This window comes from Musca autumnalis, unplaced genomic scaffold (assembly GCF_047663935.1).
Source record: "Musca autumnalis isolate F117 unplaced genomic scaffold, ASM4766393v1 scaffold_1, whole genome shotgun sequence".
In the NCBI taxonomy this organism is placed as follows: domain Eukaryota; kingdom Metazoa; phylum Arthropoda; class Insecta; order Diptera; family Muscidae; genus Musca; species Musca autumnalis.
In genome coordinates this window covers 70,375,385-70,400,980 of record NW_027411644.1, presented here as the reverse complement: position 1 = coordinate 70,400,980, position 25,596 = coordinate 70,375,385, and the positions used below count along the sequence as shown (strand labels likewise).

Below are 25,596 nucleotides of genomic sequence, written 5' to 3'. Positions count from 1 at the left end.
GGTACCGCCGATTTTAGGAATTTGAAGTTTTAATCGAAAGTGTCTGCTTAAATTAGCTGTTATCTGACATATAGAGCCCCAGGAGGTCAAAAATAGTCCACTAATTATTCCATACGAGTTCAAAATATTTCATGTTGGAGGGTATAAAAAGTTCGGCATTTCCGAAATAATGGATTTTTTACTTGTTAACTTTAATGCTTTTCCAATTCGTTCACCTTATTTTTTACATTTCGATATTCGATTTTATTTCTGAAAAAACGCCACATTAGCATTACTTTAGAGACCAAAATAATGAGAGAGCCCCAACCAGAGGAGAGTTAGTGAAAAGAGCGCAAGCTCTTTCATATACTGAAATAAATTCTTTCAAATTATGGCTGACTGACTAGTAGGCTGGCCACCACTCATGGTACGTATGATTATTGTAAAAGTTTTTATCAAACGGTCAAGAACGTCCAAATCATAAACGCGGAAAGCTTTAATAAAACACAAAACACCAAAACAACACAGCGAATATACAAACAGATAGTATATGTACATCGGTGTATATATACGTACGTATGGTACATATAGTATAGCGCTAATGATGTGTGTACAAATACAACAATAACAAATCAAACAAGAAAGAAAAAAAAACAACGGAAGAATAATGAATAATAATTTAACTAAATGGAAATTATTTGAAATTATTTGAACACAGCACAACAATAACAAAAGCTGTCTCGTCTCGTCTCCACGTTCTTCGTTCAGTTTTAATAAAAAGTTTACAAAACAACAACAACAAAGAAAGAGAAAAATTAACACAAAAAATCGTAACAATATTTTGCAAAGTATTTCGCAACGAAATTCTTACAAAAAAAAAGTAATACAAAGTGCAGATGAAAATAAGCCAAACATATGTTTTGTGCGGAAAGTTTTTTGAATACAAAATGTGAGAAATGTGTAATAGAATGGAAATTATTTTTTTTTAAATAAAAATACCCAATTTGAAATTTATTAATTAACATAACAAATAAATTTAAAAATCTTAATAAAATAAATTCAAAGTATTTGGAATTCTTTAAATACTTGAAATAATCACAATAGAAAGAAAAATAAATAGAAAAACACGACTTCTGCTAAATTAACATATAAAAATATTTTTTCAACAAAAAAATCTGGTTTTCTACATCTATTTATTATAAGTTTCTTGTTTGTATAGGTGTGAGTTGTTAAAAAAAATAAAAACTGTTAAATTTTTTGTGTTAACAAATGAACCAGTTTACAAACACATTCACAATACATCTCCCTCTCTTGTGGGGCTATTAAACAATGCCGATAGACACAAATTAAAAAAAAGAAAAACAAATAAAAATAAAAAATCCATCAAAAAAAAAAAAAAAACAAAAACAAAACAAATTTAAAACCCAAGGGGAAAAGAAATCAAATACCTTTACCCATATTAAATGAACAACGATAACAATTATCTATCATTCAATATAGAAAAACAACAACAAGAACAACAACATCAGTAATATACTTCTCATATAACACACAAAAATTTACATAATTAATTTACATATAGCAAGAATTTCAACAACAACAGCAACACATCTCAACAATCAACGCCAGCCACATTCATAATAAAAAAATAAACCAAACACAATAACAAAAACAAAAACAACAGCAACAGCAACAATTAAATAAAGCCAGCCAGCCCCCACTAACTTAACCGTGAATGAGTTTCAAGAGTAAAAGAGTGATATGGTGGTGGTGGTGGGTACTAAAAAACTATCTCCCCTTTTTCCTTTATTAAATACTCTGTCACACACTCCCCCCCTCCCTCCTTCCGACAACACATATTGGTTTGGGAGCAAGTTTTAATAGAGATCTCATCAAATGTTCTCCATACGCATGCACGTGTATGTGAGTGAGTTCGTTCGATAATACTTTCGTTCGTGGGTTCGTATTTTTCTTCTACCTGAACGACCGACGACAACGACGACTCTCTGTTATTGTTTTATTGTTTACATTTTGTAATTTGCACTTACATGCCTTGACTGTAGTTGTTGTTTTGGTGGGTGAATAGGAGTTGTGGGATTTTTTAGGAAGACATTGTTTTGGACATGAAATCAAAACAAAACCATGTTTATTCTTGTAAAAATTTAATAAATTATTTAGTTTAATAAATTAGTTTTATCGTTACTCTCATATACACAGTGGGAAGGGATAATTAAAAGGAAAGGGTCTTAAGAAGCACCCTTTCCTTTGGAAAGAATTTTAAGGAGCACCCTTTTCTTTGGAAAGCGTCTTAAGAAGGATCATTCCCTTTAGAAGGTATCTTTAGAAGTACCCTTTCCTTTAGAAGGTATCTTAAGAAGTACCCTTTCCTTTAGAAAGTATCTTAAGAAGTACCCTTTCCTTTAGACAGTGTCTTAAGAAGTACCCTATCCTTTGGAAAGGGTCCTAAGAAGCAAGCTTTTCTTTGGATAGCTCATTTCCTTTGGAAAGTGTCTTCAGAAGCACAATGTGCTTTGGAAAGGGTCTTAAGAAGCACCTTTTCCTTTGAAATGGGTCTTAAGAAGCATCCTTTCCTTTGGATAGGGTCTTAAGAAACACCCTTTCGTTTGGAAAGGGTCTTAACAAGCAAGCTTTCCTTTGGACAGCACCCTTTCCTTTGGAAAGGGTCTTAAGAGACACCCGTTCCTTCTGAAAGTGTCTTAAGAAACACCCTTTCGTTTGGAAAGGGTCTTAACAAGCAAGCTTTCCTTTGGACAGCACCCTTTCCTTTGAAAAGTGTCTTAAGAGACACCCGTTCCTTCTGAAAATGTCTTAAGAAACACTATTTTCTTTGGGAAGGATCTTAAGAAGCACACAATCCTTTGAAAAGGGTCTTAACAAGCATCCTTTACTTTGGCAAGGGTCTTAAAAAGTACCCTTTCCTTTGGAAAGTGTCTTAAGAAGCACCCTTTCTATTGGAAAGGATTTTCAGAAACACCCTTGCCTTTGGAAAGGGTCTTAAGAAGCAAACTTTCCTTTGGAAAGGGTGTTAAGAAGCAAACTTTCCTTTGGAAAGGGTGTTAAGAAGCAAACTTTCCTTTAGAAAGGGTGTTAAGAAGCAAACTTTCCTTTGGAAAGGGTCTTAAGAAGCACCCTTTCCTTTGGATAGGGTCTTAAGAAGCATCCTTTCCTTTGGATAGGGTCTTAAGAAGCATCCTTTCCTTTGGAAAGGGTCTTAAGATGCATCCTTTCCTTTGGAAAGGGTCTTAAGAAGCAGAAGCACCCTTTCCTTTGAAAAGGGTCTTCAGAAGGACCCTTTCCTTTGAAAAGGGTCTTCAGAAGCACCCTTTCCTTTGAAAAGGGTCTTCAGAAGGACCCTTTCCTTTGAAAAGGGTCTTCAGAAGCACCCTTTCCTTTGAAAAGGGTCTTCAGAAGCACCCTTTCCTTTGAAAAGGGTCTTCAGAAGCACCCTTTCCTTTGAAAAGGGTCTTCAGAAGCACCCTTTCCTTTGAAAAGGGTCTTCAGAAGCACCCTTTCCTTTGAAAAGGGTCTTCAGGAGCACCCTTTCCTTTGAAAAGGGTCTTCAGAAGCACCCTTTCCTTTGAAAAGGGTCTTCAGAAGCACCCTTTCCTTTCAAAAGGGTCTTCAGAAGCACCCTTTCCTTTGAAAAGGGTCTTCAGAAGAACCCTTTCCTTTGGATAGGGTCTTAAGAAGCACTCTTTCCTTTGGATAGGGTCTTAAGAAGCATCCTTTCCTTTGGATAGGGTCTTCAGAAGCACCCTTTCCTTTGAAAAGGGTCTTCAGAAGCACCCTTTCCTTTGAAAAGGGTCTTCAGAAGCACCCTTTCCTTTGAAAAGGGTCTTCAGAAGAACCCTTTCCTTTAAAAAGGGTCTTCAGAAGCACCCTTTCCTTTGAAAAGGGTCTTCAGAAGCACCCTTTCCTTTGAAAAGGGTCTTCAGGAGCACCCTTTCCTTTGAAAAGGGTCTTCAGAAGCACCCTTTCCTTTGAAAAGGGTCTTCAGAAGCACCCTTTCCTTTGAAAAGGGTTTTCAGAAGCACCCTTTCCTTTGAAAAGGGTCTTCAGAAGCACCCTTTCCTTTGAAAAGGGTCTTCAGAAGCACCCTTTCCTTTGGATAGGGTCTTAAGAAGCACCCTTTTCCTTGGATAGGGCCTTAAGTAGCTCCCTTTCCTTTCCTTACAAATGGTCTTAAGAAGCTCCCTCTCCTTTCCTTTGGAATGGGTCTTAAGAAGCGCCCTTTCCTTTGGAATTGTCTTACGAAGCACCATTTCCTTTGGAATTGTCTTACGAAGCACCCTTTCCTTTGGAATTGTCTTACGAAGCACCCTTTCCTTAAGATAGGATTTCTTTCCTTTCCTTTCCTTTCCTTTCCTTTGGAGAGGGTCTTAAGAAGAACCCTTTCCTTTGTAAATGGTTTAAGAAACACCCTTTCTATTGGATAGGGTCTTAAGTAGAACCCTTTCCTTTGTAAATGGTTTAAGAAACACCCTTTCCTTTGGATAGGGTCTTAAGAAGCACCTTTGGATAGAAGCACACTTTCTTTTGGAGAGGGTCTTAAGAGCACCCTTTCTTTTGTAAAGGGTCTTAAGAAGCACCCTTTCCTTAAGATAAGATTTCTTTCCTTTCCTTTCCTTTCCTTTCCTTTCCTTTCCTTTGGAGAGGGTCTTAAGAAGAACCCTTTCCTTTGTAAATGGTTTAAGAAACACCCTTTCCTTTGGATAGGGTCTTAAGAAGCACCTTTGGATAGAAGCACACTTTCTTTTGGAGAGGGTCTTAAGAGCACCCTTTCTTTTGTAAAGGGTCTTAAGAAGCACCCTTTCTTTTGTAAAGGGTCTTAAGAAGCACCCTTTCTTTTGTAAAGGGTCTGAAGAAGTACCCTTTCTCTTGTAAAGGGTCTTAAGAAGCACCCTTTCTTTTGTAAAGGGTCTTAAGAAGCACATTTTCCCTTGGAAATGGTCTTAAGAAGCTCCCTATCCTTTGATAATGGTCTTAAGAAGCACCCTTTCCTTTGGAAATTGTGATTTTGGTTACAAGTGCAGGATAGAGAAATTTTTTGCATAAATTCAGATTGAAACTTGACCTCCAATCTAATGTAATTTTTTACACTCGCACACGCTATGATACTCCCTGTGAAGCATATTTCTTCTCAAGCAGTCCATAACCTTCTAGACAAAAGTGGCGAAAGTACTCGTACTGAAAATCCGACCTTTGCAAAACTATCAAAATAACAAGATTTTTGTACGCTTAAAAGTTTCTGGAATTTCAAGAAAGCATATCTCACATAACACGATTAACAACATTCTAAACAAAATTCCATTCTAATCTAATGATAGAATTTCATTTCGTTCTGTTCTTTAATTTGCATCATTAAAAAACAAAGTAAAACTATTTTAAATGATCGCCACTATGTTTTTAATGGCATTTTAATATGTCTGGGCCAGCTTTATATAAAAAAACGAAACAATTAACTCAACTTGTGTGTGTGTCTCAAATACTAACATCAAACTATTGCTGTGTATTGTTTTCTGTCAAAAGCTGTCATTATTTGTTATTGTTTTCATTATGAATTTTCTACTCTATACAGCGGGGCGAATACATTCTTGTTCGTGCAACTTGTCTGTCATAACAAATGATTTGATTTAGTTTTGCCTCCCCCCGTTCATGGTTATAGTGGGGACAGGGATGTGCAAAAAAAAAGTATCTATTGGTATTGTTAAGAGAGTCTGTCATCTATGCCCAAAAACAGTTCTTATTAAAAAATAGAGTATACAAATGATTTGTTAACTCAAAAACGAACACAAGGTGGGCATTAGAGTAGTCGCTTCTGAGAGTAGTAAAGAGGTGCTATTTCTGAGACACACTCTCTTGGACCTTTGTGTGTGTCTTTTTTTATTATGAAATTTTTTGTTTTCTGTATATTTTGTATTTTTATTTTGTCTTTATTATTATAAACCATTTTGACACGCAAGAAATTCGTGATACCTGACGCCTGCATTATTGTGATTGAATACCGAAAAGCCAACAAAACACGACGACAGCAACAACTCAAAATATATGGCTGGCAAAACTATTCAACTACACTAAATTACTACACACACTATCTCCACCTAATTCACACCTTCACACCTACTATTGCTACTCTCTGTACAGTACTCACCACAATATACTCTTTAATTCACTAATCGATCTCTTCCCAGAGGGTTTTGTTTTTGTTTTGTGACAAAAATTAAAGAAAAAATGTTTGAATAGTGCGATTCCAAGCGAAACAATTTTGAAAATAAACGAAATTAAGAGCTGATATTGAAAAAAATAGTTATTAATTAATAAATTGGCTTAAAAAAGGCATTTAAACGGGAACAAAATAAATAATAAAAAAAAAAAATAAAAATATACAAAAAGAAATAATATAAATAAAAATAATTAGACTGGTTCCATGAGAAACAAAATGTGTTAATGAGCTAAATTAAATGTTTATATTACAAATTATAATTTAATTAAAGGAAATAAACCAGAAAATAAAAATTAAACCATTAAATTCAAAAAAAAAAAATATTAAAAAAAAATTATAATAAAAATAAAATATGTATAAAAAAACCAGATTTCATGCGAAACAAGATGTGCTAATAAGTAAAATTAATTGTTTACAATTAAAATTATTTTAACTTAATTGAATTAAAAGCAACAATAACGACATTGAAATATAAACATAAACATAAATAGACAACATAATAATAATAATAATAATAATAATAATAATAATAATAATAATAATAATAATAATAATAATAATAATAATAATAATAATAATAATAATAATAATAATAATAATAATAATAATAATAATAATAATAATAATAATAATAATAATAATAATAATAATAATAATAATAATAATAATAATAATAATAATAATAATAATAATAATAATAATAATAATAATAATAATAATAATAATAATAATAATAATAATAATAATAATAATAATAATAATAATAATAATAATAATAATAATAATAATAATAATAATAATAATAATAATAATAATAATAATAATAATAATAATAATAATAATAATAATAATAATAATAATAATAATAATAATAATAATAATAATAATAATAATAATAATAATAATAATAATAATAATAATGATAGTAATAATAATAATAATTATAATAATTATAATAACTATAATAACTATAATAATTATAATAATAATAATAATAATAATAATAATAATAATAATAATAATAATAATAATAATAATAATAATAATAATAATAATAATAATAATAATAATAATAATAATAATAATAATAATAATAATAATAATAATAATAATAATAATAATAATAATAATAATAATAATAATAATAATAATAATAATAATAATAATAATAATAATAATAATAATAATAATAATAATAATAATAATAATAATAATAATAATAATAATAATAATAATAATAATAATAATAATAATAATAATAATAATAATAATAATAATAATAATAATAATAATAATAATAATAATAATAATAATAATGATAGTAATAATAATAATAATTATAATAATTATAATAACTATAATAACTATAATAATTATAATAATAATAATAATAATAATAATAATAATAATAATAATAAAAACAAAAAGTATTTTTCAAAAAATTAACAAAATTATTTTATTATAAAATAATAAAATTAAAATTAAAAAAAAAAACAAATTCCATTCCACAAATTATGGTTAAAATAATAATTTTAATTAAATAAAAAGAGATGATTGCACAATGAATATATAAAATAAATACATAATAAAAAAATATAAAACATACAAAATAGAAATGTAAAAATATAAAAAAATAAAAAAAAACAAGTAAAAATATAAAAAAAATAAAAATATACAAAAATAAAATAAAAATATAAAATCAATAAAAATATAAATTATAAAAATATATAAAATTTAGAAATTAAAAATGTAAAAAAAACAATGTAAAAAATAAAAATATAACATAGAAAAATTTTTTTTTTTTTAAATTTAAAAAAATTTTAAAAATTTAAATTTAAAAAAAAAATAATATTAAATTATAAAATAAATAAAAATATAAAATATGATAAATAAAAATAGAAATATACAAAAATAAGAATATAAAATAAATATAAATTAATAAATATATAAACATAAAAAATACAAATAAAAAAAAAAACAAAAATAAAAATTAGAAATAAATAAAGGTATAAAAAATAAAAATATAGAAATTAAAAATATTAAAAAAAAAACAATAGATAAAAATATAAAATATATTAATATAAAATATTAAAAACTGAAATATACAAGAACAAGAATATAAAATAGATATAAAATAATAAATATATAAACATATACAAAATAATAATTTATAAAAAATAAAAATATAAATATATAAAATTTAGAAATTAAAAATATAAAAAAAAACACAATGTAGAAAAAATATATCATACACAAAAATATGAAAAAATGAAGATATAATATAAATTAAAATATAAAATATTAGAATATGAAAAATAGAAATATACAAAAAATAAGAATATAAAATAAATATAAATTAATAAATATATAAACATAAAAAATACAAATAAAAAAATATAACATACAAAAAAATATAAAAAATAAAAATATAATATAAATTAAAATATCAAATAAATAAAAATATTAAAATATGAAAAATAGAAATATAAAAAATAGAAATATACAATATAAGAATATAAAATAAATATAAATTAATAAATATATAAACATAAAAAATATAAATAAAAAAACAAAATATAAAAAAATAACAATAAGAAATAAATGAAAGTATAAAAAATAAAAATATAAATATATAAATTAAAAATATGAAAAAAAACAAAAATATAACGTACAAAAAATATAACAGATAAAAATAAAAAAAAAAAAATAAATATAAAACATTAAAATATAAAAAATAGAAATATGAAAAAAATATAAATATACAAAAATAAGTATATAAAATAGATATAAAATAATAAATATATAAACATAAAATAAATACAAATATAAAAAAGCAAAAATATAAAAAATAAAAGAAATAAAAATAAAAAATTAAAAATATACAAAAAATATACAAATATAAAAAACAAAAATATGAAATAAAAGAAATAAAAAATTATAAATAAACAATTAAAATATAAACAACATAAATATTAGAAAATAAAATTATATATAATTGTTCCACAAACATCCCAGATGGGACAAGGGAGACTTCTCTCATATAAATGATAAAATGATAAAATTATATAAAATTATAAATGATAAAATTATATACATGTATATATATATATATACATAAAATTTAACGTACAAAAGATATAACAGATAAAAATAAAAAAATAAATATAAAACATTAAAATATAAAAATAGAAATATGAAAAAATATAAATATACAAAAACAAAGAATATAAAATAGATATAAAATAATAAATATATAAACATAAAATAAACACAAATATAAAACAGCAAAAATATAAAAAATAAAAGAAATAAAAATAAAAAAAATTAAAAATATACAAATATAAAAAACAAATATATGAAATAAAAGAAATAAAAAATTATAAATAAACAATTAAAATATAAACAACATAAATATTAGAAAATAAAATTATATATAATTGTTCCACAAACATCCCAGATGGGACAAGGGAGACTTCTCTCACATAAATGATAAAATTATAGAAAATAAAAACGTAAAAAATATAAAGTAAATAAAAATATAAAATACAAAAAATATATAAAAAATAAACCGCTGAACAGATCTTCCTGTAATTTTCAGAGGATATTACTTCATCACATGAAAGTAACATAGGCTATAAAAAGTTTTGAAATTTCGCCTTGATTCGGAGATATAGCACCAGAATCCAAAGTACCTCCAGAAAATTTAGATTTTGTATGCAAGTATCTATAGAACGGTTATAGATTTGGGACGCGTAGCTGAATTTGGTCCAGAAATAGATTTGCCAAATTATATTGAAATCGGTTTAGATTTGGAAATAGCTCCCATATATATTTTCGGCCGATTTTCATGTATGTCCAATTTCAATGAAATTTGGAATGTGTGACGGAATTTTGCCTAAAAATAGATTTGCCAAATTATATTGAAATCGGTTCAGATTTGGATATAGCTATAAAATTTGTTTACAATATACAAAATCATCTTAAGCGCGCCGGGTTCAGCTAGTATAAAATAAATACAAATAGCAAAGCAACCAAAAACATAAAATAAATAAAAATATAAAAAAAAATTAAAATATAAAAAATAAAAATATAAGCATAAAAAAATACAAATATAAAAATGAAAATATAAAATATAGACTAAATAGAAATATAAAGAAATAAAATTATAAAATAAATAAAAATAAAAATATGAAGATATTAAATAAATATATAAAAATAAAATACAAAAGAAATAAAAATATCCAAAAAAATATATAAAATAAAAATATAATATAAAATAAATAAAAAATATAAAAAAATAAAAATATAAAAAATAAAAATGTAAAAAATAGAAAATACGGAAAATCAAAATATAAAAAAAGGAAATTGTATATTCGGAAAAAATATTATTTAAAAAAATCTAAATTGAAAAACGTTGAAAATGTTTAACAAATCAACAAAATTCTAATTGAACTCAAGATTTACAAGTCTTGTTATATTTTATTTATTACTACATTTTGAATATTTGTCAACAACTTAAATATCTTTTTGTTTTTTTAGATAGTGTTATAAAACCCAATAACTAAAAAACAATTTATTAAAACAAAAATTAAAATTGTGGAAATGTAAAATGTTAGCTGAAAAAAGTGTGCAAAATATTAAATAATTAATAAATTACAACATTTTAAACTATTTGTTAACGAATTATTCCCAGCAAATAAATCAAAAATAAAACAACTATAAAATCGCAGCCCTTGAGTAATTCTACAACCGATTGTTAATAACTTAAATATGTTTTTGTTTTTTAGATAGTGTTACAAAATCCAATAACTAAAAAACAAATTATTTAAAGAAAAAATTAAAATTGTGGAAATGTGAAATTTTAGCTGAAAAAAGTGTGCAAAATATTAAATAATTAATAAATTACAACATTTAAACTATTTGTTAACGAATTATTCCCATCAAATAAATCAAAAATAAAACAACTATAAAATCGCAGCCCTTGAGTAATTCTACAACCGATTTTTCCAGTTTTTGAAATATTTTCCCTCCAATTTATTTCTACACTAAAAGGTTAGTTATATGAATTATTTTTAACATTATTTTACAATATAATACAAATTACAATCAACATGACGAAAATTCAATTCTTTAAATAAAAAAAAAAAAAACTGTTAAATATGAATAATTATAATGATATAAGGTCGCATCATGGTAAATTTCCTTATGGTATTTCATTGATAGAAGGATCTTAAAGGTAGAAGATGTTTTGTTTGATTCTTGATTAAAGATAGAAGATTTCTTGATTGACCTTCAATATCCTGAATATATCTTCATCAGATGGAGGATATTATAAACGGATTTAAGGTCTGTGTTGGATAGAAACACCTCTAGATGGCTTTTTTGATTAGGAGAGCTTTAAAATGTCTCTTTTGGAAAGATTTCTAATGTATTCTATGGAAAATACTTCTTCAAGTATTCTTTGGATAGCAGTCGTCAAAGAGGCTTCTACAAAAGGAAGCCCTCTCAGAAGATATTCCTCGGATAGATAGGAGGGCTGGAAGGAAGATTCCATCAAGATCTATAGATTGAATTCTTCTTCATTGGATGAAATTACTCTTATTGGACTCCAATGGATATAATAAATCTTAAAAGTCTGCCATTTGGTTTTCTTTCGAAATAACAGTAGCCTGAAAATGTCCTTTAGACCTAATAAGAGAAGAATACCTCTCCAAAGATTTTTTTGGTTAGAAAATCTTTAAAATGGCTTCTATAGAAGGAAGACCTAATAAAGTCCTTATTTGGATGGCAGACGACCTAAAGTTATTTTACAGATGAAGACTTCGTAAAGGACTTCTTTGGAAATAGAACTTTTAAACGTCTTTTTGTTGTTGATCTGCGAAGTAGACCTCTGAAAGGCATGCTTTGAATAGTAGAATTTTTTTTTAATATTTTGTGGATGTTAGATCTCATAAGATTTCTACGCAAAGAATCCTCTCAAAACATGTTTCTAGGATAGAACAACACTTGAAGGTCTTCTATGAAAAGATCACTTCTTAAATGCTTCATTTGGGGATAGCAGACCTCGTAATGTTATTATATGGGCCAAGACTTCCTAAAGAACTTCTTTCGAAGTAAAACCTCTTAAATTTTTTTTCGGTAGAAGACCTCTTGAAAGATTTTGTTTCGATGTAGACCTCCTTAAGGCATCCTTTGATTAATATTTTATGTATGGAAGACCTCATAAGAGTTTTCTATACACAGGAGTTCATTGAAAAGAAATGCTATTAAAGACGCCTAGAAGGGTTTCCTTTGGGAGTCATAAGGGTTTCATATAAAAGGCCAGAAGGTCTACCAACAAAAGACCGAAGGCCCTTCTTTACAATGCCAGATAGTTTTCTTCTAGAAGCGGCCACATTGTCTTCTTATATAAGTCTACACGATCTTAGAATAGAAAGACACAAGGCCTCCTTATAGAAGCACAACAGGCCTTCTTATAGAAGGCAACAAGACTGTCTTATAAAGGAAGGTACATATTTTTATTGTACACCAAAAAGGTCTTCCATTAGAAGGCCATAAAGCTAAAAGGCCAATATGCCTTATTATAGAAGCTAATATGTATTCGCCTATACACCAATATGTCTTCACATAGAATACCAACAGGTCTCGTCTTAAAAAGTCAGAAGGTCTTATTACAGAAGGTCTGAATACCATTTTGTTGAATGCCATCTTATAGAAGGGCAAGAAATCTTCTTGTAGAAGGGCAAAAGGCCTTCTTAAAGGGGACCAATAGGTAGTCTTATAGATGGTCAAAAGTCTTCTCATTGAAGGTCAAAAAGACTTCTTATAGAATGCCAATATATCTTCTAATAAAAGGCCAAAAGGTTCCCTTATAGAAGCTCACACAGACCTTAAATAGAAGGTCGGACTTCATATAGAACACTAGAAGGTATTCTTTTAGAAGCCCACGCAGTTTTCTAAAAGACGGTCACAAAGTCTCCTTATAGAAGGTCACAAGATCTCCAAATATATAAAATAATATTAGTTAATCTTATAGAAGATTAGGTATTAAGACACTGGTATGTCTTATAAAACACTAGAAAGTATTTTTAAAAAGGGTCAGAAAGACTTCTTATGGTTGGTCACAAGCAGTAAAAAGGCCAAACGGTCATATAGAAGGTCAGAAAGTCTTCTTGCTTTAGAAGGTGAGAAGGTTTTATTTTAAAAAGCCATAAGGTCTTACTACAGAAGATCAGAAGGTCTTCTTGCAGAAGAACGTCTAATAGAAGGTCAAAAGGTTTTCTAATAGAAGGCAAGAAGCTTTTCGTGTAGAAATCCAGATGACGTTTTTCTAGATGAAACCCAAATGTGTTCTTATAGTTGACCAGAATGGCCTCTCTTTAGAATGTCAGAATGTGTTCTTCTGTATTGAAGACAAAATTTTCTTCATATAGAACATTCTTATTTATGGATAGAGAACCATGATGTAGACTGGAACCAAGAGTGCATATTCCTCAAAATATATTTAATAGGAAGCAAATGGGTCCCTTTCCTCAACCTTCTGCTGATAAAAAGAGATATGAACAAACAAACATATTAAAAAATATTCGTCCCTACCATTTCCTGGGAATATTAACTTATATTGGGAACTCAAATAATAAGAGTTTTGAATTTAGTTGACTGGAAACATCCATCCATTGCTATTAAAAAATTTTTCCTGTTAGAAATCAGTGTTGTATAAGTGTTGATGTCACGTATACGCCTTCATTCATGAATGTAGAGGAGCTCAAACCGTATGGGTTTTGAAAGTATTTATACGTCTATAATGGTGGATAAGAAACACCATAATCCATACACTATGGTAGCCTAACCGTAATATAATTGATTTACGGAATGGAAAATGATTCTAAAGGTTTTGATTTCTGCACATTTCAAGTTCAGTTCAGTTTTCCTTGATTCTCATAAGAGAAAGCTATTTTTTCAATAGAAAACAAAGTGGTCCCTTTCCTAAGCCTTCTTCTGTAAGGAATCTGGAATATGTTCTTGTCACATAAGGTCCAGAAGATCTTCTTTCAAAGTTACAGTCATTAGCAAATTTGTAAATTATGAAAAAATCATCCTAAAGTATTCCCTTGCAGTTTTCCTTTACGATTTAGAATTCCTAATTAAAATCAGGGTCGTATGAGTGTTGACATTGTGTATACGCCTTCTTTCATTATTATTCTGGAATACTGGTAGTATGAGCATTTAAGGTGCTCATATAGGCTTATGAGCGGATAAGTAACATCATAACTAATACGTTATGTTATTAAAAAGGTTAATATGGTAGATTTAGTTAATGAAAAGGCAAACCATAGCTTGCAAATAGCCTTTAGAAATCAAAGGGCATTTCCACCAGAACTCTAGGAGGTGTCTTTGTTAAGCCTTTTTCTGATAGTAGTCTTCGCATTGGCAGACGTACTTGAAAAGTACAAGGCCGATATTACTGCCATGCAGGAAATACGATGGATTGGGAAAGGCGTCACAACAACACCTAAAGGTGACGCACTGTATTATAGCTGTCATCACGTAAAGCATGAGTTTGGTTGCGGATTCGTAGTTAGTCGGAAACTAAAACATCTGGTATCCAGCTTCACCCCAGTGAATGAAAGACTTGCTGCAATTCGAATAAAAGCTAAATTCTTCAACATCAGCTTTATTTGCGCTCATGCTCCCACTGAAGAAAAGGACGAACAGACCAAAGATATATTTTACGAGCGCTTAGAAGAAACATACGACCGTTGCCCTGCCCATGACATTAAAATCATTCTAGGCACCTGGCTGTCTCCAGATCAAAGAACAAGCAATCAAATTGATCATGTTGTAATAGATGGAAGACATTCATCCAGCGTGTTGGATGTACGATCGTTCCGAGGCGCAAACATTGATTCAGACCACTACCTTGTTGCAGCAAAGGTACGTACCCGTCTAAACGTTGCAAATAAAGCACGAACAGACACAACGCGGAAGTTGGACATCGATAGGCTGCAAACACAACAGATAGCCACAGCATATTCCACTCAACTAGCCCAATTGCTTAACGCGAGCACTCCTTGTCCCGATAACATAACAACACAATGGCAACATATTGCCCACTCCATGCAAACAGCCGCAAAATCCATACTTGGATTCCAGAGACCTCCACAAAGGAATTCATGGTATGACCAGGAGTGTCGTGCTGCTACCGAAGAGAAAAATGCGGCATATAGAGCTATTTTACAATCAGTAGCAACGCGTAGCGCACGAGAGAGATATCGGGAGAAAAGGAGAGAAGAGAAACGTCTTTTCCGCAAGAAAAAGAGAAAAATGGAAAAGCGGGAGTGTGAAAAAATCGAGATGTACAGGAGCCAGAATGAAGTCCGAAAATTCTACCAAAGAGTGAAACATCAAACAGATGGCTTTGGTACAGGCACATACTCCGGTAGAGACCAGCAAGGTAATCTGGTAACAGATACAGATAGCGTGCTCAGGATATGGAAGGAACATTTCTCCAATCTGCTGGTATCCAATAGTAGCGAAGACGATGATACCACAGATCCAATCCCAGAAGATGGTATAGAATGTATACCGCCCGGCCAAGATGAGGTAAAAACAGCAATCAACCGGCTGAAGAATAATAAAGCAGCAGGAGCCGATGGCTTACCAGCCGAGTTGTTTAAAATCGGAGGCGACGCGCTGATAAGATGTATGCATCAGCTAGTTAGCACCATCTGGCAGGAAGAACGCATACCCGACGATTGGAACCTGAGCATCCTATGTCCCGTCCACAAGAAAGGAGATAAGACTGTATGCTCCAACTATAGGGGCATAAGTCTTCTCCCTATTGTCAGGGATATTGTGCGAACGACTAAAGCCAATGGTCAACCAAATAATTGGACCTTACCAATGTGGCTTTAGACCTGGCAAGTCCACCATTGACCAGATATTTACCCTGCGGCAAATCCTAGAGAAGACCCAAGAGATGCAGATCGACATATTTCACCTTTTTGTCGATTATAAAGCAGCATTCGACAGTCCCCTCCGATCAAAGGTATTCCACGCAATGTCTGAATTTGGTATCCCCGCAAAGCTCATCCGGCTTTGTAAAATGACTTTAACCGATACTAGGTCCTCAGTTAAAATTGGAAAGAACCTCTCCGAAGAATTTTGTACCAAAAGAGGTTTCAGACAAGGAGACAGCCTTTCGTGTGACCTATTCAACATTTTGCTGGAAAAGGTAATACGAGATGCAAATGTCAAAAGAAATGGCACAATTTACATCAATAGCCACATGCTACTTGCCTATGCTGATGACATAGACATCATGGGACGATCAGTAAAGGAAGTAACTGATACCTTTAGGAAGGTCGAAGCAGAATCTGCGAAAGTGGGTCTGGCGGTAAACGGCGAAAAGACCAAATTGATGGTGTCGACGCGCAAAGCGTCCATAGAGCTCGGGCCAACTGTGGAAGTTGGTACCTACAATTTTGAGGTAGTTAAAGACTTCGTCTACCTCGGCACTGCCATAAACACAACAAACAACATCAGTTGTGAAATAAGAAGAAGAAGAATTGTATTGGCCAACAGATGCTACTATGGTCTAAGTAAGCAATTTAAAAACAAAGCCACATCTCGTCAAACAAAAATAAAACTATACAAAACGCTGATACTACCCGTGCTAATGTATGGCTCCGAAGCATGGGTACTTGCGCAAGCAGATAAGGCAGTGCTTGGTGTGTTTGAGAGGAAAATTCTTCGAAAGATCTACGGGCCGATTTGCGTTTAAGCTATACAAAGACATGAATATAGTTAAACGTATCGAGATGCAACGATTGCGTTGGCTAGGCCATATCATGAGAATGAGCGATGATGAACCCGCTAAAAAGGCGTATGAATACATGCCACATGGCGGTGCACGCAGAATCGGCAGGCCTAAGCTTCGATGGAGCATACAAGTGGATGAAGAAATGAAAAGGCGCGGTATTCCAAAAAGTCAAGCGAAAAACAGAGAGGAATGGAGATCTTTTCTTAGTTCGGTCTATGGAACAAATGTTCTGTAATGGGCCAACTAAGTAAGTAAGTAGTCTGGTATATATTCTATACTGTGGTATATGTCATAGAGATTGTCATAAGATTTTCAGTTATAAGGAAAATATTTTGTTAAATATGAAATTATTTATTTTTGAGAGGGTGAATTAAAAAATATTTAAATTCAGCATAAAACGGGCCACATTTTTAAATTCGATTGATCTCGCCCCAGTTTAGTTCCGGCTTCCTTGAATTTTTTCATGGTAATCAGGTATATTTCTACACTAACCCATGTTCCGTGAGTTCTGGCGTTATATATCCATTTGTTAATTATTCAGAATGGTTTGCTATAAGAAAATATATTTATTATAGATCAACTTTATTATATCTTCCACAATAGAAACCCAGATGGCCTTCTTCTCATAAATGATCTGGAAGTCATCTACTCCCAAAAAAAAAAAAAAAAAAACTCACTAACAATAAATAATAACGATGACGTTGAGTTTGTTTTTTCATTTGCTATTCTGAGAATGGAAACATTTGTTTAATAACAAACACTCATATCAAAACAAAAAATACTCGAAAAAACCAAAACAAACAATCTACACGCTTTCAAAGTAGAGGTAGAATAACTATTTTTAGAAAATAAATATTTACGCGAATACACAAAACGAAGCCAGCCACCACACACTCCTTCAGATAAGCCATAAACAATTATTACTTAATAAATAATTATAGGTTGTGTTTGTGTGTGCGTTTTTTGTTTTTCTATTATCCCATAATATCTTTCTTAATGGCAAAAGATTGATGTAAACAAAAAAGAAAAAAAAAAAAACAACATGACTTTTAAAAGTCTAACATGAAGTAAATTCAAATATATTTAACAGTACTTACTTACTTAGCTGGCCCATTACAGAACATTTGTTCTATAGGCCGAACTAAGAAAAGATCTCCAATTCTCTCTATTTGTTGCTTCGCTTTCTGGAATACCGCGCCTTTTCATCTCATCATCCACTTGTTTGCGCCATCTATTCCTTGGCCTGCCAATTCTGCGTGCACCGCCAAGCGGTACGTGTTTATACACCTTTTTAGCGGGGTCATCATCGCTCATTCTTATGATATGGCCTAGCCAACGCAACGTCGATATTCACCGTCAACGCAGATTGGTCCGTAGATCTTTCGAAGAATTTTTCTCTCAAACACACCAAGCACTGCCATGTCTGCTTGCGCAAGTACCCAGGCTTCGGAGCCATACATCAGCACGGGTAGTATCAGTGTTTTGTAGAGCGTTATTTTTGTTTGACGAGATGTGGCTTTGTTTTTAAACTGCTTACTTAAACCAAAGTAGCATCTGTTGGCCAATACAATTCTTCTTTTTATTTCACAACTGATGTCGTTTGTTGTGTTTACGGAGGTGCAGAGGTAGACGAAGTCTTTTACTACCTCAATATTATAGGAACCAACTTCCACAGTCGGTCCGAGCTCAATGGACGCATTGCGCGTCGACACCATCAACTTGGTCTTTTCACCGTTTACTGCCAGACCCACTTTAGCAGATTCTCCTTCGACCTTCATAAAGGTATCAGTTACTTATTTTATTGATCGGCCTATGATGTCTATATCATCAGCATAAGCAAGTAACATGTGACTATTGGTGTAGATTGTGCCACTTCTTTTGACGTTTGCCTCTCGTATAACCTTTTCCAGCAGGATGTTAAAGAGATCACACGAAAGGCTGTCTCCTTGTCTGAAACCTCTTTTGGTACCAAACTCTTCGGAGAGGTTCTTTCCTATTTTAACTGAGGATATCGTGTCAGTTAAAGTCGTTTTGCAAAGCCGGATGAGCTTTGCGGGGATACCAAATTCAGACATTGCTTGGAATACCTTTGAACGCAGCGGGCTGTCAAAGGCTGCTTTATAATCGACAAAAAGGTGGTAGGTGTCGATCTGCATCTCTTGGGTCTTCGCCAGGATTTGCCGCAGGGTAAATATCTGGTCAATGGTGGACTTTCCAGGTCTAAAGCCGCATTGGTATGGTCCAATTATCTCGTTGACCATTGGCTTTAGTCGTTGGCACAATATCCCTGACACGATCTTGTAGGCAATAGGGAGTAGACTTATGCCCCTATAGTTAGAGCATACAGTCTTATCGCCCTTCTTGTGGACGGGGCACAGGATACTCAGGTTCCAATCGTCCGGTACTCGTTCTTCCTGCGAGATGGTGCTAACTAGCTGATGAATATACCTTATCAGCGTGTCGCCTCCGGTTTTGAACAGCTCGGCTGGTAAGCCATCGGCTCCTGCTGCCTTATTATTCTTCAGCCGATTTATTTGCTGTCTTTACCTCATCTTTGCTGGGCGGTATACATTCAATACCATCTTCTGGGATTGGGACTGTGGGACTGCTATTGGATACCAACAGTTTTGAAAAATGTTCTTTCCATATCCTGAGTACACTATCTGTATCAGTTACCAAATTACCTTGCTGGTCTTTACAGGAGGATGTGCCTGTACCAAAGCCATCAGTTTGATGCTTGACTCTTTGGTAGAATTTTCGGACTTCATTCTGGCTCCTGTACATCTCGAGTTTTTCACACTCCCGCTTTTCCATCTTTCTCTTTTTCCTGCGGAAAAGACGTTTCTCCTCTCTCCTTTTCTCCCTGTATCTCTCTCGTGCGCTACGCGTTGCTACGGATTGTAAAGTAGCCCTATATGCCGCATTTTTCTCTTCGGTGGCAGCACGACACTCCTGATCATACCATGGATTCCTTGGTGGAGGCCTCTGGTATCCAAGTATGGATTTTGCGGCTGTTTGCATGAAGTGGGCAATGCTTTGCCATTGCGCTGATATGTTATCGGGATGAGTAGTGCTTTGATTAAGCAATTGGGCTAGTTGAGTGGAATATGCTGTGGCTATCTGTTGTGATTGCAGCTTACCGATGTCTAACTTTCGTGTTGTGTCTGTTTGTGCTTTATTTGCAACGTTTAGACGAGTACGTACCTTTGCTGCAACAAGGTAGTGGTCCGAATCAATGTTTGCGCCTCGGAACGATCGTACATCTAACACGCTCGATGAATGTCTTCCATCTATCACAACATGATCAATTTGATTTCTTGTTTTCTGATCTGGAGACAGCCAGGTGCCCTTATGAATATCGAGATGATTATATCTGGTACTGCTAACTACCATGTTTTTTGCAGCTGCAAAGTCTATCAGCCTCATACCATTGTCAGATGTTTCACTGTGGAGACTGAATTTCCCGACTGTTCGGCCAAAGATATTCTCCTTTCCAATTTTGGCATTAAAATCGCCTAGAATGATTTTAATGTCAAGGGCAACGGTCATATGTTTCTTCTAAGCGCTCGTAAAATATATCTTTGGCCTGTTCGTCCTTTTCTTCAGTGGGAGCATGAGCGCAAATAAAGCTGATGTTGAAGAATTTAGCTTTTATTCGAATTGCAGCAAGTCTTTCATTCACTGGAGTGAAGCTGGATACCAGATGTTTTAGTCTCCGACTAACTACAAATCCACAACCAAACTCATGGTTTACGTCATGGCAGCTATAATACAGTGCGTCACCTTTAGGTAGTATCATAGTATGCTGTTTTTTCTAGGGGAGAGTTACTAGCCCGACGCCCAAACCCAAGTTTTTAACGTTCTTATGGGAGAACGCGCGGCACATGTTAGCTCACTACCTTTAACGGGTGTTAAAGGCAGTTCCCCAGGTGACACCACGGGGAGGTCAGTGTCCACTTGAGATGAAAGAGGGACCAAGATAAATCCTGGGCTTTGCCATGTTAAAACCGGTCAGGACCGTTGCTTGGTATCATCCATCCCCTACGTCACCCATATTTAACAGTAATGGGGAAATTATTTCACGAGTCTGAAGTTTAGAATTTGATATTGTTGTGTTTTGGAGAATTCAAAGTATGAGTAACGACAATACCCATACGCCCAAGGGACCCTAAATAAAATAATCGTATACATTACGTCGACACTCATACGACCCGGGTTTTCAAGTAGATCATACCTTTAAAGATGGATTATCTTCTGCTACAGGAATTGTTATATCTGAGATATATACCAACGTTTGAATAGCAACGTTGAGGATTTATATGTCCTGGCTGTCCATACCACAACACGAATACTTAATGTCGTTACTCATTCTACCCAGATTCCTAATTAAACCTAGGCGGACCCAAACTGTCCTAACATGTATTTTATAAAAAAATGTTCAACGATCTAAAAACATTTGAATAAAGGGAATATAGGGAACAAAAGTTATTTTTAGTGGGAATAATGTGATATTGAAACATTATTCCCACTACAAATAACTTTTGTTCCCTATATTCCCTTTGTTCCCCAGAATCTCATTATCACATCAGTCACACCACCACCATATTACAGAGTCCCGCCTGATAGCTGATCGCCATAAACAAACAAAGCTTTTTTTTATTCTTTAAGTTTAAATTACAATCTCTGGCAATTGTAATGCGTTTGTGAGCTCTTCATTCAAGACTATTTGCTTTGCTGCCTAGCGTTTTTCTTTTTTTCCTCTTTTTGTTGATAACACAACTGCTAAATCTTTGGCGGAACACGTGACTTAAAGGGGGTAAATTCTACACCACATCACCCATAACTGCAAAGTCATACATTTTCTTTCCCTCCCTTTCTGATCTCTGCTTTACTTTGCTTACAGTATTATCAATTATCATGAAATAAATATTTATATGTGGACATATTTATTGGGCTACAGTGTCAAGTAAACGAAGAAAAAAGCAAATAATCTGAGCGGTCTTAAAGAGTTAATTCATAAAGCAAGCAGTGGCTTTGGTTCTTCTTTTTATCACTTTTGTAAAGTTTGCAGTTTTGAGTTAAAAAATGTGTGGGGTTCGTTGACTTCTTCTTTTGTGTTATGTGGACAGTTTTTACATATTAATTCAAGGTTAGGGTCGGGGTGTAAGTCATTTTAATTTAAAATCTACATTTTATCAATCATTCCACGCAAAAGGGTTTTCTAAAAAAAGAAAAAAAAAAATAAGAGCCTTTTTTTATATTAAAGTTTCGGTCATAGAAACTCAGAATGTCTACTCAGAAGATATTTGAATTGGTGACCAGAAAGTTTGCGCTTAGAACAACGATTGTCTATTCAAAGAAGACTCAATTGACTACATAGAAAACTATTATGTATTCTCAAGAAACCCAAAAGAACTTTCTTTAGAAAACCAGAAAATTCCTTAACCAGAAGGTCGTCCTATGGACAGATAATCATCAGAAGGTCTACTTAGAAGATATTTGAATAGGTGGCCAGAAAGTTTATGGATAAAAGACCGTCAGGTCTACTCATAGACCTCATTCATAGACTTCATTGACTACATAGGTAACTATTATATATTCTCAAGAAACTCTAAAGAACTTTTCATAAAAAACCCGAAAATTCCTCAACCAAAAGATCTATAAAAAATCGCTTCTGGTTGTCTATAAATACCCCCTTTTGGAAAACAAGAAGGTGTTTTCATAGAGGACCCGAAGATCTTCTCATAGAAGTCCAGAAGACTTCTCGTAGAAGGCTAAAAGGTATTCTCATAGAACACCAGAAGATCTTCTCAAATAATGTTTCATTAAAGTTCACAAGAGTGTTGTGAAGCTGCCAAGTAAAGTTAAACATCGGGTATTATAATTGATGTCAACACTAATACGCCCGATATTGCAGGAGAAGAATTATAAGATAATGCCAGATATCTGTGATTGTGTATTTGTTTGTTTCAAAAGTGAACAATTTATGTGGAGACCTATTCACGATTTAACTCCCGTTTAAATGTGCTTCTGTGTCCCGTCAGTAATGACTTCTTTTGAGCTCTTCTGGTAGTCTATAGAGACGTCTTTTTAATAGTCTGTAAAGGCTCCCCTCTGGTAGTCCACTCTTTGAAATCGTATATAAATACCTCATTGATTTCGACTACAAAGACCTCAGAAGGCCGTCTTACAGACAGAAAACCATCAGAAGGTCTACTCAGAAGATATTTGAATAGGTGGCCAGAATGTTTAGGGATAGAAGACTGAAAGGTCTATTCATAGACCTCATTCATAAACTTCATTGACAACATAGCGAACTATTATATATTCTCAAGAAGCTCAAAAGAACTTTTCATAAAAAAAACCGAAAATTCCTCAACCAAAAGGTTGTTTTATATATAGTCTCCTTATAGCGGAAGAGAAATTATTTTCATAGAAAGCAAAATTGTTTTTTTTTTTTTTTTTTTGGAAATTAGAAAACCTTCTACCAGAAAGTCTCCTGAAAGGAGGTCAGAAAGTCTATCGAAAAACTTGACATGGACGCCCAGAATGTTATTCTCACCATAAGCTTTTCCTATAGAAAATCTTCAGAAGGTCTTTATTATAGAGATCTACTCATAGATTGAATAGACTTCCCATAGAAGCATCTACTGGCAATTGCTGCGATTTTTCGGGCTCATACGCATAGTTTGATGATTCGTCACCTGAATCCACCTTATAAATGTCTTTTGAAGCACCGCGTATTTTTTTTTTTCGAAATTTCTTGCACCGACCAACACGGGATCTGACGAGAAAACCCCAATTTTTGGCGCCAAGCGTTCATGCAATATCAAATGTTAGTTGGTGGAATAAATGCCCAAGGATGCCTCTATCTCACGGTACATAACATGGTGATCTTGCATTACCCGTTCACGCACGGCTTAATTTTGTCTGGCACAAAGACCATTTTTGGACGACCCTCACGAACTTCTTCTTTTGGCGAGTGTCGGCCACGATTGAATTCATTAAACCAGTTTCTCATAGAGCTAGAGGATGGACCTTTATCGACATACAAAGATTTAATTTGATCGATCCACTCTTGCCGTGATTATCCACATCGAAAGTTGTGAAAAATTATCGGACGAAAATGTTCACCAGTTAATTCACTTTTTTATGCAAAGTGATTTTTTCAAGTCACTATGAAACAACACAACACATGGTCGTATGTGAAACTGTCCTGAGTACGCTTAGGCTAAAAACTGTCAAACTTGCCAATAAAAATGTCAAACGACGCCTGGCGACACTGCGTGATAGGAACAAAATATTTCCTTATGGAAGATCAACATTTATAAAATGATACCTTATAGTAAATCTAAACAAAAAACTTCTTATGGAAGACAACTATAAAAAAGGAGGAATTCTCATCGAATTCTCCATGAAGCCTTTATCTATGTTTTCGTCTTGTTAAAGAAGCCCAAAAAGTTGTCTCTAGAGTTTAAGGACTCCATGGCATATGCATTATATCGTTACTTATTCGTTTTCAATTCTATTAGAAGATCTTCTGTGAGAAGAACTGGTTTTCTATTAAAGGTTCTTCTGAAACTAAAATTTCTATTGTAAGATGTCCAGATGGCCTTCTTATAGAAGATCATAAGGACTGTTGATAGAACATGAGAAGTTATGTTCATAGAATATCAGAAAGTCTTATTGTAGAACAGCAGAATATTTTCTCTCTAGGCGTAGGCCTAAGCGCTGGTCTTATAAAACCCAGCACTTATTATAGAAGATATCAGGATCTTCTCATAGAAGGGCAGGAGATCTAATAGAAAAGAGAGAAGAATGAGAATGATGTTACAGAAGTTCAGAACGCCTTCTTATAAAATACCTCAAGATATTTTAATGGAAATTTCGAAAGCCTTATTGTAGAATATGAAAACTAGTTGAGTATCCAATGGCGTATGATAAAATGTATTTTAATTTAAAATGTATTTCTTAGCTCAATGTTCCAGTCAGCATATTTAATATTTTATTAGCAGATAGCTTTATGGAGGAAAGATAAGACGGATCTTATAGAAGTTGATAAAACCTTTTTATAACAATACCTCAAGATCTTTTAATTAATATTGAGAAATGTATTTTGGTAGAAGATGAGGATCCCATGGCGTATGAATTATGCCGTTGCCAACGAAATTCTCTCAAAACTTTTTCTTATTTAAAGTGTATTTCTTTTTAAATTACCCTTGTGGTCTACTTAATATTTCATCAATATCACTTATACTACCCACAGAACCTATTTAATAGAAATCAATCATTAGTATCCCCTGTACCCAATTTCACCGCTATAATAATTGGCAAATAAATTGCCGAGAAAGAAATACAAAATCAATCCGTCAAAGATATATTCAATTTCAATTTTTTTTCATCAGACATTTGATTTTCACTTTTCTATCAATTTTTTTCCGTTTTTTTTTGCAAAATTAAATAAATCAGAACAAGAAAGCTGTTGTTAATGTGTGCATTTGTTGTTGTTTCAAATAAACACAAATTCGTACGAATTTCAATTAATTTTAAT

At 32.2% G+C, this 25,596-nt stretch overlaps 1 protein-coding gene across 10 annotated transcripts in view; it reads left to right on the top strand.

Moving 5' to 3' along the window:
* The window catches only part of REPTOR (repressed by TOR), a 172,013-nt gene that overhangs the window by 83,986 nt on the left and 62,431 nt on the right, over positions 1-25,596 (top strand). The window contains exons 1-2 of one of the 10 annotated variants that reach the window (XM_073980451.1): positions 366-406; positions 11,011-11,275. The exons of 2 other annotated variants lie outside the window; for them this stretch is intronic. The gene's annotated coding sequence lies outside the window, so the exon portion shown is untranslated. Of the gene's footprint in view, positions 1-365; positions 929-11,010; positions 11,276-25,596 lie in introns of those variants that run through there. 7 more of the 10 variants (XM_073980412.1, XM_073980421.1, XM_073980397.1 and 4 more) reach the window with 7 other exon arrangements.